The following is a 12,738-nucleotide window of genomic DNA, read 5'->3' on the forward strand; positions in this document are numbered from 1 at the left end:
TGCCTCGTGTGAGGCTCGAACTCACGACCTTCAGATTATGAGACTGACGCGCTGCCTACTGTGCCAACGAGACTGACGGGCAACTGGAAAATGGACGATTTCTCGAAGCTGCACAGAAAAGAAATTCAGCTTGGATAAACAAAGGCGATTCCCCAGGTATTTAAGCCCTGAACGGGCTTTGGAGGTGAAGAGTGCCACAGGAGATCCTAAAAACGGTGTTTTGACCCAGCTCCGGCTTACCTGAAAGGGACAAGCGGTAGACAATGGATGGGTTGCCTTTGCCACGTACTGTGTATCAAGCGAGGCTCAAGACACCATCTTCCCCCAAAACGGACCGCTCTTCTTTTGTCTCGTAGTGCCGTCTTAAATTAAATTCCTTAATTACAGCCACATTGGCTGCACTAATAAGACACACGGGTTTACCAGCAATGTCTGTAAACATATATTTAGTCACCCACTGGCGCTGGCAGGGGACAATTCTAAGTCTGCCAATTGTGCCGCCGAATTCGCGCCACTGTACAAAGTCTCCTCTCAACAACATCTTGACTTAATGCAGATACGATGTCCAACCCAAGTTTGGTTTGCACAGACTTCTTGTTCCAAATCTTGATGCCGTCTGGCCGTGACCGAGAACAAACTTAATGCCCCCCAAGACCCCACGCATAAAGGAACTGTGCATTGGCCGGGAATCGAACCCAGGCCTCCCGCGTGGGAGGCGAGAATTCTACCACTGAACCACCAATGCTCACGGAAGTGACAGTTTTCTCACCGAATTCACGCCATTGCCCAAGCGCTCCTCTCGAGGCGCAATGGAAAATATAGCCCGATACAGCCACGCGTCACTCATCAAGACAACTCTGTGGCACCTCCCTGATGGTCTAGTGGTCAGGATTCGGCGCTCTCACCGCCGCGGCCCGGGTTCGATTCCCGGTCAGGGAAACTGTGTTTTGACCCACCTCCGGCTTACCCGAAAGGGACAAGCGATAGACAATGGATGGGTTGCCTTTGCCACGTACTGTGTATCAAGCGAGGCTCAAGGCACAATCTCCCCCCAAAACGAACCATTCTTTGAAGCCGTCAACAAATGAAGCAGACTTGCCAGTTCTTCAAGCCCAGGATGGGCTGCCATCTTGAAGGTGAAGTGTGTGACAGGACATCCAAAAAATGTGTGGCCGAACTGCGCATCAACACATGCCTCGCGTGAGGATAGAGCTCAACACCTCCAGTTTTCGAGACTTACTCATGGCAGGCGACAATTCTACCGCTGAGCTAACAACCCTTGCACATCCGAAAATTGTCCCGCTGAATTCATTCCACTCTCCAAAGTCTCCTCTCAAGACGCTTAAAATGGATGCACAAACTCTGTCACGTGCTGTGCATCAAAGCACATCGCTTGCGTGAGGCTACAAGTCACTACCTTCTGATTTCGAGATTCACGGGTGGCAGGCGACAGTTCTACTGCTGAGCCACCAGCCCTTACAAGTCTGCCAATTGTCCCGCCGAATTTGCGCCACTCTACAAAGTCTCCTCTCAACAACATCTTGACTTAATGCAGACACGATGTCCAACCCAAGTTTGGTTTGCATAGACTTCTTGTTCCAACTTAACAGTCAGGCAAGAATGACTTCAAATTATCCCTCTCAATGGACCCCGTTGGCAAAGGAACTCCAGGCAACCTCCAGAGACTCAGTTCGGGAGCTGCTGATAACCAATTATCAGCCCTTGCTCACCCGCTTCCAATGCAAAGACATTCCTAACCCTACCTGGACAAAGTGTCCAAGAAGAAATAACAGGTAGGAGTCATTTGGGAGCCAACGTGTGGTGTCCCGCAATTCTGACCTGAGAAAAGAAAGAGGAATTGTGGTGAAAGTTGGATGAAGTGGTTCTAGAGGGCCAGCACGAATCCATAGGGGAGGATCGCCTGCCACGTGTGAGTCTTGAAATCAAACAGATGGGAAGGCTTTCCACGGGCAATGGTAGAATGATTTGGATTGATCCCTGTTCTAGATCTCGCATCAGAGGAGGCTGAAAATCCACTACAAACGGATGGTTCTTATGCTTCAGAGTCCTCGAAATGGGTAGAAGCTGTACAAAATGGATGGACCAACTCTGTACCAAAACACCTGCCTCGTGTGAGGCTCGAACTCACGCCCTTCAGATTATGAGACTGACGCGCTGCCTACTGCGCCAACGAGACTGACGGGCAACAGGAAAATGGACGATTTCTCGAAGCTGCACAGAAAAGAAATTCAGCTTGGATAAACAAAGGCGATTCCCTAGGTATTTAAGCCCTGAACGGGCTTTGGAGGTGAAGAGTGCCACAGGAGATCCTAAAAACGGTGTTTTGACCCAGCTCCGGCTTACCTGAAAGGGACAAGCGGTAGACAATGGATGGGTTGCCTTTGCCACGTACTGTGTATCAAGCGAGGCTCAAGACACCATCTTCCCCCAAAACGGACCGCTCTTCTTTTGTCTCGTAGTGCCGTCTTAAATTAAATTCCTTAATTACAGCCACATTGGCTGCACTAATAAGACACACGGGTTTACCAGCAATGTCTGTAAACATATATTTAGTCACCCACTGGCGCTGGCAGGGGACAATTCTAAGTCTGCCAATTGTGCCGCCGAATTCGCGCCACTGTAGAAAGTCTCCTCTAAACAACATCTTGACTTAATGCAGATACGATGTCCAACCCAAGTTTGGTTTGCACAGACTTCTTGTTCCAAATCTTGATGCCGTCTGGCCGTGACCGAGAACAAACTTAATGCCCCCCAAGACCCCACGCATAAAGGATCTGTGCATTGGCCAGGAATCGAACCCGGGCCTCCCACGTGGCAGGCAAGAATTCTACCACTGAACCACCAATGCTCACGGAAGTGACAGTTTTCTCACCGAATTCGTGCCATTGCCCAAACGCTCCTCTCGAGGCGCAATGGAAAATATAGCCCGATACAGCCACGCGTCACTCATCAAGACAACTCTGTCGCACCGCCCTGATGGTCTAGTGGTCAGGATTCGGCGCTCTCACTGCCGCGGCCCGGGTTCGATTCCCGGTCAGGGAAACTGTGTTTTGACCCAGCTCCGGCTTACCCGAAAGGGACAAGCGATAGACAATGGATGGGTTGCCTTTGCCACGTACTGTGTATCAAGCGAGGCTCAAGGCACAATCTCCCCCCAAAACGAACCATTCTTTGAAGCCGTCAACAAATGAAGCAGACTTGCCAGTTCTTCAAGCCCAGGATGGGCTGCCATCTTGAAGGTGAAGTGTGTGACAGGACATCCAAAAAATGTGTGGCCGAACTGCGCATCAACACATGCCTCGCGTGAGTATAGAGCTCAACACCTCCAGTTTTCGAGACTTACTCATGGCAGGCGACAATTCTACCGCTGACCTAATAACCCTTGCACATCCGAAAATTGTCCCGCTGAATTCATTCCACTCTCCAAAGTCTCCTCTCAAGACGCTTAAAATGGATGCACAAACTCTGTCACGTGCTGTGCATCAAAGCACATCGCTTGCGTGAGGCTACAAGTCACTACCTTCTGATTTCGAGATTCACGGGTGGCAGGCGACAGTTCTACTGCTGAGCCACCAGCCCTTACAAGTCTGCCAATTGTCCCGCCGAATTTGCGACCTTTATGAGACTGACGCGCTGCCTACTGCGCCAACGAGACTGACGGGCAACTGGAAAATGGACGATTTCTCGAAGCTGCACAGAAAAGAAATTCAGCTTGGATAAACAAAGGCGAGTCCCCAGGTATTTAAGCCCTGAACGGGCTTTGGAGGTGAAGAGTGCCACAGGAGATCCTAAAAACGGTGTTTTGACCCAGCTCCGGCTTACCTGAAAGGGACAAGCGGTAGACAATGGATGGGTTGCCTTTGCCACGTACTGTGTATCAAGCGAGGCTCAAGACACCATCTTCCCCCAAAATGGACCGCTCTTCTTTTGTCTCGTAGTGCCGTCTTAAATTAAATTCCTTAATTACAGCCACATTAGCTCCACTAATAAGACACACGGGTTTACCAGCAATGTCTGTAAACATATATTTAGTCACCCACTGGCGCTGGCAGGGGACAATTCTAAGTCTCCCAATTGTGCCGCCGAATTCACGCCACTGTACAAAGTCTCCTCTCAACAACATCTTGACTTAATGCAGATACGATGTCCAACCCAAGTTTGGTTTGCATAGACTTCTTGTTCCAACTTACCAGTCAGGCAAGAACGACTTCAAATTATCCCTCTCAATGGACCCTGTTGGCAAAGGAACTCCAGGCAACCTCCAGAGACTCAGTTCGGGAGCTGCTGATAACCTATTATCAGCCCTTGCTCTTCGACATTAGGTGCGCCTTATGTATGAATTCTGCTTGTGCTTACTGACCTTGAACAGATGTGATACACAGCGCTCAAAAATCTGTCAAAAACTGTTTTAGTACAACTTTAGTAAGCTATGAAGCCGCACCGCTTGATTGATTGTCGGGGTATTACAGCTACCATAGTCAGGAGTAATCTGCTTCCAAAACTCTGTCCACTTCAGGTCCCAAAGCCAAACGAACACTGCAGCATCACTGAGAATTTAAAACTGTCTAATTTCTGTCATCTTTAATAAAATGATCAGTGTTGCTGCTTTACCAGGTGTACCAATTAATTTTAACATCCATGAAAACAGAATTTATTAAATTTAACAGAGATAGAAGTCAGCAGGAAGTTAGCTTGCCAACTTCCACCTAAACATGACATACCATGTTCAGACTGAGTGATTTGTGAAAAAATTAAAATGTACAGCTCTGCTATCACTTCCTTTTTCTTTTTTTCTTTTTTTTTTTCTTCTTTTTCTTTTTTTTTTTTCTCTTTTGCATAATTACGATTAAGGAACTGACCTCCCAGCCCACTGTTCCTTCAGTGGGCTGGTTTCAGTCATTATGCAAATGTCCTGTTTATAAGATTGAAACCTGCAGTCAGCTGAGACTGAAGAAGTCACTTGGATGAGTGACGAAACGTTTCTCCCACTGAAAACATCCAGATGAACAGAATCAACTTTTTGGGGTATATGTAATATATATATTAGATTGTATATTATATTGTTGGTTTATACACTTTTGTGTATGTATGTATATATGCATACCAGCTCGGACGTCGCCCGGATCAACTACTGGAACAAGAAGGCATTGGTGGGCAAGAGATGAAAATAGGGCGTTGTTGGAATGCTGCTATACAAGAAACCCTGGCAGAAGGGGTTACATGAATAGGATGAGGGACCTATGGAATACCCTGCTATCACTTCCAACATAAATGAAGACCGAAAACTGACTTTTTTAGGGTTACTGAAGTTGGGCTAACTGGTATATAATGATGTGCTACGTGATCGCTAGCGACAGAGCTACGTTATCATAACATAAACACAGTGAAGCTGGAGGATGAATGCTAACTTTTTTTCACTCGATAAAAGTTAACGGAAGGGTTCCTGATGGTTAGGGACAAATGCAATTGCATGGCAGGATGCTGTAACAGACCAGACTTCAGTCAGGAGAACAACTGAGATAATCCATCCACAATACAAGGTTAGTCATTAACATACGGCAACAACATGGGAATAGAGCAGCTTGCGAGAGAATTCAGCATTAATGAATCAATGGTACAGAAGTGGAGGAAGCAAGAAGAATGAGTTGAGTAAAGTTTGGCTTAGCTGACTGTTTTGTTGCACTTAATGCCTTTTGTATGAAAACAGACCCATTCATTGACTGGGTACAAAAATGAACAACAGTTCCATTCAGTAGATGCCCTTTGTGCAGCCATCTTCACCACTTTGAGAAATGTTCCCACTCACCTCATGGAAACGCTTACATCAAACATGCTGCAACAAATTTTGGAAGTGATCAACAATAGGGATGGGTATCAAAAACCGGTTCTTGTTGAGAACCGGTTCCCACTGTTTCAATTCCTTGGAATTGTTTGCCATTGTTGCAAACGATTCCTTTATCGATTCCAGTCGCCCCGAATGACGTCACCACATTGCGGAATGTCATTTACCTGGCAGGAAACATGGCGCCTAAGCGGCTCAAACGCTCAAAAGTTTGATTATACTTTACGAGAACGGATGACAACAGGGCAACTTGCAATACTTGCAAAGTAGATGTTTAATTTAAGGGAGGAAACACTACGAATATGCAAAAGCATTTGCTCACAAAACACACGATGACCTTAAATGAATGTCATGTTTTTAATTCCGCTCCGGACTCGTGAATCTCAACCCAGCAGCAGCGGTAACTTTTGTACGTCCTTTCCCGTTAATGCGGCAGGTAAATAATCAGCTAACAGTGCATATTATGTTAGCGCGATCTGCCTTATTACAAAACCTGCCATTACTGTGCATTTAGGTGACCATGATGAGAGAGACAGACAGAGTCTGGCTGGCTCAGATGCTGGCAGTTATCGCTGCAGTCTACTGAGTTCATGTTTGGAACTTTGATTTTTGTTTTGGGGGGTTTACGGGTTTTTTTGGAGGTGAACTTTTGATCAGCTTTAAAACGACCTGTTTCAGTTTAAGCGTTGTTTTCAATAAATTACATGCTTAAAAAATGTTTTGCCTCACTCCCATTTCTTCTTGTTGCATGTTGAAGCTGTACTTGGAACCTTGTTAAGATCCAACCATGGAAAATGTCATGGTGCTGGGTCGTTGACCCAGCGTTTTGGGTTTTATATGATTATTTTCCTCTGTGCTAGTTTATTCTGATTTTGGTATCCTGTGTCCTCCCCTTGTGCCTGGTTTATGTCTCTGAGTTCATGTTTTGGATTTCCTGTTTTATTCTAAAGGTCTGTGTCTGTGGTCATTGTGTTCAGCTTGTATCCTCCAGTCATTATGTGTATTAGAATCAGCTGTGTCTCCCACCTGTATGTCATTTCCTGGTCTCCTTGTGTTTGTATATATAGTGGGTGTCGGTCTGCGTTTGTTGTTGGCTCGTCTGTGTTCCATGGCGTCCTGTTCGTTACTCTGCGGCTCGCTGCATTTCACCCCGCTTCATGATGGTTTCAAGTTTGCCCTTTAGTTTTTCCCAGTTTAGGTTCCCTTCAATAATTTCTCATGGTCTGTTACCTGTTTTTGCCACTGCCACTTTGTAAATAAACATCACACTTCATCAGTCTGCTGCCTGAATTTTGGGCCCTTTTCCTTCAACACCACGCGGCTCGCATCGGCAGCCGTGACAGTAAATACGATTTTTCTTGCCATTTTTCAAATGGTCTTAAACCTTTGATGGGGACTGTATCTAAATACAGCACTGTGCTGGAAAAGTGTGCCTTCACATTTCTGTATGTTGCTAGAAAAATGAGAGGAAGGTATTGAGATTAATTGAAACATGAGCAAACATACATGGAAATCCAGCATATAAGGTAAAAAAACAAAAAAACAGTTTGTATAATTCTAACGAGCCTGAAAGTCAGTATTTGGTGTGACCACCTTTATTCTTCAGCACAGTCTCTTAGACAGCTGTCTTGTAATTTCTTTAAGTAGTCTTCAGGAATAGTTCTCCAGGCTTTTTGAAGGACATGCAAAGCTCTTCTTTGGATGTTTCTGACTTTTGCTCTGTTCTCTGTCAAATATTTTAAAAATATAAAAGAGGTAGCTTAAGAGGTTTGCACAGCATTGCATATGGTAACAGTGAGAGAATAAAATATTTTTTTCCAACTTAAGTACTACTTTAAATGAGGGAAGTCAATGATAAGTAGATAATCAGCGCTATGTGAAGTCAGTGAAGAATGATATGTTTTAGCACCATGGACAGCTGCAGCATCTCTACTATTCTTTACTGCTTGAAAAACAATACCAAGCTGGAAGGAATAAAGGATCTTTTATACTAAATATTTACATTGCATGTACATTTTTCCTACCTGGAGTTGTATAAAATTGTGATAAAAAATAGGAAATATTTGGTTAAAGCAGCTTTCATACTGAGAAAATGAGGAGTTGGAGAGAGCAGAGCAAATGACTGAAAGCTAGTAATTATTGAAGAAATCCTAATGCTCTGATTCCTGCAGGCTACTCTCAGACTGCAAGAAAAAGAGTGAAGATGGGGACATCCAAAACTACATGAAAAATGACAATAACGCCCTAAAGACTGTCAAGATTTTAAATTAAAATTTTCTCTGTTATTGTTACCTGGACATATATTGCTATAATCTCACTCCAAATTAATATTTGAATGGAACAAAATTTCCCTAAACATGAATATGATTTACAGATGGGGCTTTGCCTATCAGCATTACACCTTCAGCAAATTAAAAGTTTTTATTAACTTACTCATGAGATGATTGAAAAAGCCTTGCAGACTTAATATCACATTTTTAGCAGCGACCTGCTAATTAATTCAGAAGGTATGCCTCACAGTCGGAATGATTATGTAACGCAATGATGAAAGATGCAATATCTCCCAAGTTATTACATCTTTAGGTTGCAGAGGTGGGAAATAAATACCATAAATAAATGTCTTCATGTAGTATGAAAAGAAGTAGTGAAAGTGGTTAAACCTGGGCTATAGTTTTCTACTCTGTCCAACATATCCTGTCTGAATCTTTTGAAGTCCAGGTAAGTATAACTGTAACAAACACACAAGACTGGAAAATATTCTGTGGTTACTACTGTAACCCCAGTTCCACCCACAGTGGGTGCTTCACATAGTGAGAGACTGAATGAGGTTTGAAATACAACTCCAAATCTTTATTGAGCTATTCAGTAGTTGCACAATAGGTAGGCAGGCAGCCTGGCAAACGGAGTGGGTAAAGCCCATGAAAAGGAAGATTCTCATCTTGGATGTGCAGCTGGCAAATCTGCAACAACTGTGTGATGCTATCATGCATGTTTCTGTCCTGGCTTCCTTCCCTCACCCGTAGGGTTGCCAACCGTCCCTTAAAATACGGAATCATCCCGTATTTCGAAACAAAAGTACACGTCCCGTATTGAGCTAATAAGGGACGCACTTTGTCCCGTAATACAGTGAGAATCAAAAGTAGTCTATAACTTTTAATGGAATTAACACTTTGTTTGAAAACATAATTCCCAGCCCCTCTCCTGCTTTGTGACCAATGAGCTGACAGCACACTTATGACAATTCGAGTATGACAATTCAGATTACCGCTCATCTCATTGGTCGAGGAAAGGTCGCTTGCGGAGAAAATACCGGAAGACAACAGATGACCACAACAACACGCATGGCCAACAGGGAAACAAACACACTGCGGTGCAAGTCTCGGATGACAGTACACCTAATGCTGGGCGGACACTGTGCGATTTTTTCAGTCACGTTATTCAGCTCCTGCTCAAACTGCACGATTGACTCGCAGGGGTTAGAAGTTCGTAGGTCACGATGCAGGGTCTCACACTATACCGCCCGATGCTCTGATGCGACCTGAGTGCTCACACTGTGCCTCCATAAAATGAACGTTATAACAGAAAATCTGTCGCTTGCTCTCTCTGTCTTTCACTCACACAGACACACCACCACCATCAACTTTGCTAAATTGCTAATGAAAAACATTGATCAGGCAGCTGTGATTGAGCAGCAATGTAAATCCAACTATTTTCACGGTTGTTGTGGTCGTGATAATTTTGTGATGCCACATGGAAAAGGCTCGGATGAGCTTTCCAAAGTTCTACAAGTTGTGCCTCCATCGCTTGTGTCCAGATCACACGCAGCACTGCCGTGCTGCTCTGTCTTTTTCACCGACGTTTACGTGTTTGCGCGTGAGCAGTGTGAGCGCCTGTGGTAACACCCTCACGAGCGATTGATGATCGGGAGCTGGTCGTGAGGTGTTACAGTTTTTTCTGAATGCTTAAACCCTAACTGTGATTCCTGTAGCACAATCTCTAAAACTATTCAGACTTATAGCAAAACCACTCACTGAGTTTGCAAAACTAAAAGCACAAAAACTGCTTTGCACTCAGTTTGTAACACACACTTTGCAAAACTGTAGGCACAATTCACTGCACAACACTCAATTACCAAATTTCCAACACACTCCTAGCAAAAGTATACACATGTATGGCTATCATTAACACTAATTTGCCAACTGTCTGGCACACTTTCACATGTGAAAACTTTTTTAGATAATTAGTTCACTTTGCAATCAGCCTAAGCACTACAATACAGGTAAGCTGTGTGTGCGGAGTACAATGGAGGGAGCAGAAAGAGTGAGAAGTAGAGGAGGCCGAGGAAGAGGACGTGGAGGTGAAGAAGTAGGATGAAGAGGATGACAAGGACAAGGAGGAGCAAGAGGAAGACGAGGAGGGGGGAGAGGAAGATGAGGAGGGGGGAGAGGAAGGGTAGGAAGAGTAAGAAATAGAATTGCTGATGACATCAGAGCTACAATAGTGGACCATGTAATCAACCGTGGAATGACCCTGAGGGTAGCTGGCCAACGGGTCCAGCCTAACTCGAGCCGCTACACTGTAGCAAGTACTATAAGGACATCTTGAAATGAGAATCGGTTAGTACAGTCACTTCGCACAAAGATTTGTAGCACTGCCATATGCCAATGAGAAACACACCAATACCATTGATGTAAAAATACTGAAATTGTTACTTTACAGAATTGCTAGATGACCAGATGCTGGGGGCAGAGGAAGCATGTTCACTGCAGACCAAGTAACCCATATAGTCATTATGGCGATTGCAAATAATCCTATACTTGGAAATGAACACTTGTGTTTGTTTTGATGTGTTTGAATAAACACCAGTACTTGAAGTTTGGATCCCTCTAAGCATTTCTTCATCAACATTGGCTGGTGAGCACTACGTCCACACTAGCCCTGATAGATTTGAAAAAGGCGTTTTCGTCTGAAAACGCTCCACGTCAGCGTTTTCAGTCGTCTTCACAGTTAAAAGTTTCCAGTCCTGCGCATGTGCAAAAGCGAGTGAGAATTAAAGAATTTTAAGAAAAGCTATCTGGAGCATGTACAAACTGATAATAATCTTCTTTAGGGCTGTCAAAATTGAGAGCAATCAAAACAACTGCTATACAATGCCCTCCGCAATCTTTGTTTAATTTGTCACATGACTAAAATGCATCATTGTTTTAGAAAGTCTGCGTTTTCGAGTGTCCATACTGCGACGGGGCAGTTCTGTTTTGAAATGTATGCGTTTTCGAGAGCGTTTTCAAAACGCTGCGTTTTTCCTTGAGGATAACGCTGTCTCAGTGTGGATGGGAGGCCAAAACGGAGAGAAAACGATACGTTTTCAAACGAAAACGCATTAGTGTGGGCTACGTCCACGGGTATTTTTGAAAACTGAGATTTTCCGTTTTCGTTTTTAAAAAAAAAATCCTGCCCAGACATAAACGCAAAGGAAAACGCTGCTAGGAACTAGTGATGGGATTTCCGGCTCTTTTTAGAGAACCGGCTCTTTATATGTTTATATATAAATATATGCGGTGGCCCCTAGAGACAAAACACGTACAAACTCCAAAAAGCACATACAAACTCCAAAACACATTTCTAGCATGAACTGAACTTCCAAAACAGAACTACCTAGATCACTTAAATTACACAATTGAAAGCATGAAAGCATATGTGTATTGTTTGTGTATTTATACGCAAGCATTCATATATAGTAAAATAATTTTAAAAAAATTCATTTACCTGTTACTACCACACACCAAATCCGGTCGTTGGTACTTGCTGGCTTGTGTAGCCACTAGGTAACAAAAGCTCAACACAGTGCCTAGCATCCTGGAGCACTCCTGTTGTGTTTTGTACGTGTTTTGAGTTTTTATGTGCTTCTGAGTTTTTACGTGTTTTGGAGTTTGTACGTGTTTTGGAGTTTGTACGTGATTCAGGGTTTGTACGTGCTTTGTCTGTAGGGGCCACCGTAAATATACTTTTATTTATTCACTCCACATAAAATGTAATAAATAAATCATATAATACAAAAATTTACTAGTCACATTTCAACTTTTAACTATTTAAATATTCAGCTTTTTCCTTTTACAAATTTAAAGTGAAACAACACAAAACACTGCAAACCACAACACAATTAAATGTAAATTATAATATGAAAACAAAAAGAAGATGCATATTCTCTGTCATATGGGCCTGCATGAATAAACTTTCTGAATCCTTTATCATCTGCAACTGAAAATAGTTGTGGATGATTACTATACCTTTCTAATGTGACGTTTTTGTCCCTGGCTCTTTCTCTGTCTCTCCCTCCTTCTCTATTCCTGTGCTACTGAGTGTAACTACCGCCCCTCCCTCCTCTTCCCAGCGTAAAGCACAAGGCTGGCATGCAGAGTGAAGCGGAAAAAAGTGCAAGAGAGAGGGTGAGAGAAAGGAAAAAAAAAAAAACACAGCTCACGTCAAAGATCCGGCTCTAACAACCATTTCGTTCGCGACTGACCCATCACTGCTAGGAACATGCCAAAGTTGCTGCAATATATTCCTAACCTGTAGGAAGGTTGACCAATCCCTGGGTGGGAAAGAGTAAACAAAGATGGCGCATAGAAGCAGAGCTGATACTATGTGTGGAGGGACAGAAACTGTGTTGTATGTAAGCATGTAAACACTACAGAGAGTAAAGTTAACAGTAACCGTATTTTATCTAAGTAGAAATTCATTTCACCAAAACAATAACGTGGCGCACAGTGTGACGTCAAAAAAGGCGCACACCTTTGACCTGCGTTTTCTGTTTTCTTCATCCACTCCTAAATGCAAAAACAGAGTTTTCGAAAATATCAACCCTGGCAGGTGTT

At 43.6% G+C, this 12,738-nt stretch overlaps 6 non-coding genes across 6 annotated transcripts; 2 read left to right on the forward strand and 4 right to left on the reverse strand.

The window, feature by feature from the left end:
- trnam-cau (transfer RNA methionine (anticodon CAU)) lies at nucleotides 1-73 on the reverse strand. The gene has a single exon. It is a non-coding gene; the product is annotated as a tRNA-Met (tRNA).
- A 601-nt stretch (nucleotides 74-674) lies between these two features.
- trnag-ccc (transfer RNA glycine (anticodon CCC)) lies at nucleotides 675-745 on the reverse strand. Its single transcript has one exon. It is a non-coding gene; the product is annotated as a tRNA-Gly (tRNA).
- Nucleotides 746-867: 122 nt separating this feature from the next.
- Nucleotides 868-939, forward strand: trnae-cuc (transfer RNA glutamic acid (anticodon CUC)). Its single transcript has one exon. It is a non-coding gene; the product is annotated as a tRNA-Glu (tRNA).
- Nucleotides 940-2,124: 1,185 nt separating this feature from the next.
- trnam-cau (transfer RNA methionine (anticodon CAU)) lies at nucleotides 2,125-2,197 on the reverse strand. Its single transcript has one exon. It is a non-coding gene; the product is annotated as a tRNA-Met (tRNA).
- A 601-nt stretch (nucleotides 2,198-2,798) lies between these two features.
- Nucleotides 2,799-2,869, reverse strand: trnag-gcc (transfer RNA glycine (anticodon GCC)). Its single transcript has one exon. It is a non-coding gene; the product is annotated as a tRNA-Gly (tRNA).
- A 122-nt stretch (nucleotides 2,870-2,991) lies between these two features.
- On the forward strand, nucleotides 2,992-3,063 carry trnae-cuc (transfer RNA glutamic acid (anticodon CUC)). The gene has a single exon. It is a non-coding gene; the product is annotated as a tRNA-Glu (tRNA).
- Nucleotides 3,064-12,738: the final 9,675 nt, after the last annotated feature.

This window comes from Mchenga conophoros, linkage group LG23 (assembly GCF_057382185.1).
Source record: "Mchenga conophoros isolate Kocher_MC1m ecotype Shallow Benthic linkage group LG23, M_conophoros_male_GT1.1, whole genome shotgun sequence".
NCBI classification, from domain to species: Eukaryota; Metazoa; Chordata; class Actinopteri; order Cichliformes; family Cichlidae; genus Mchenga; species Mchenga conophoros.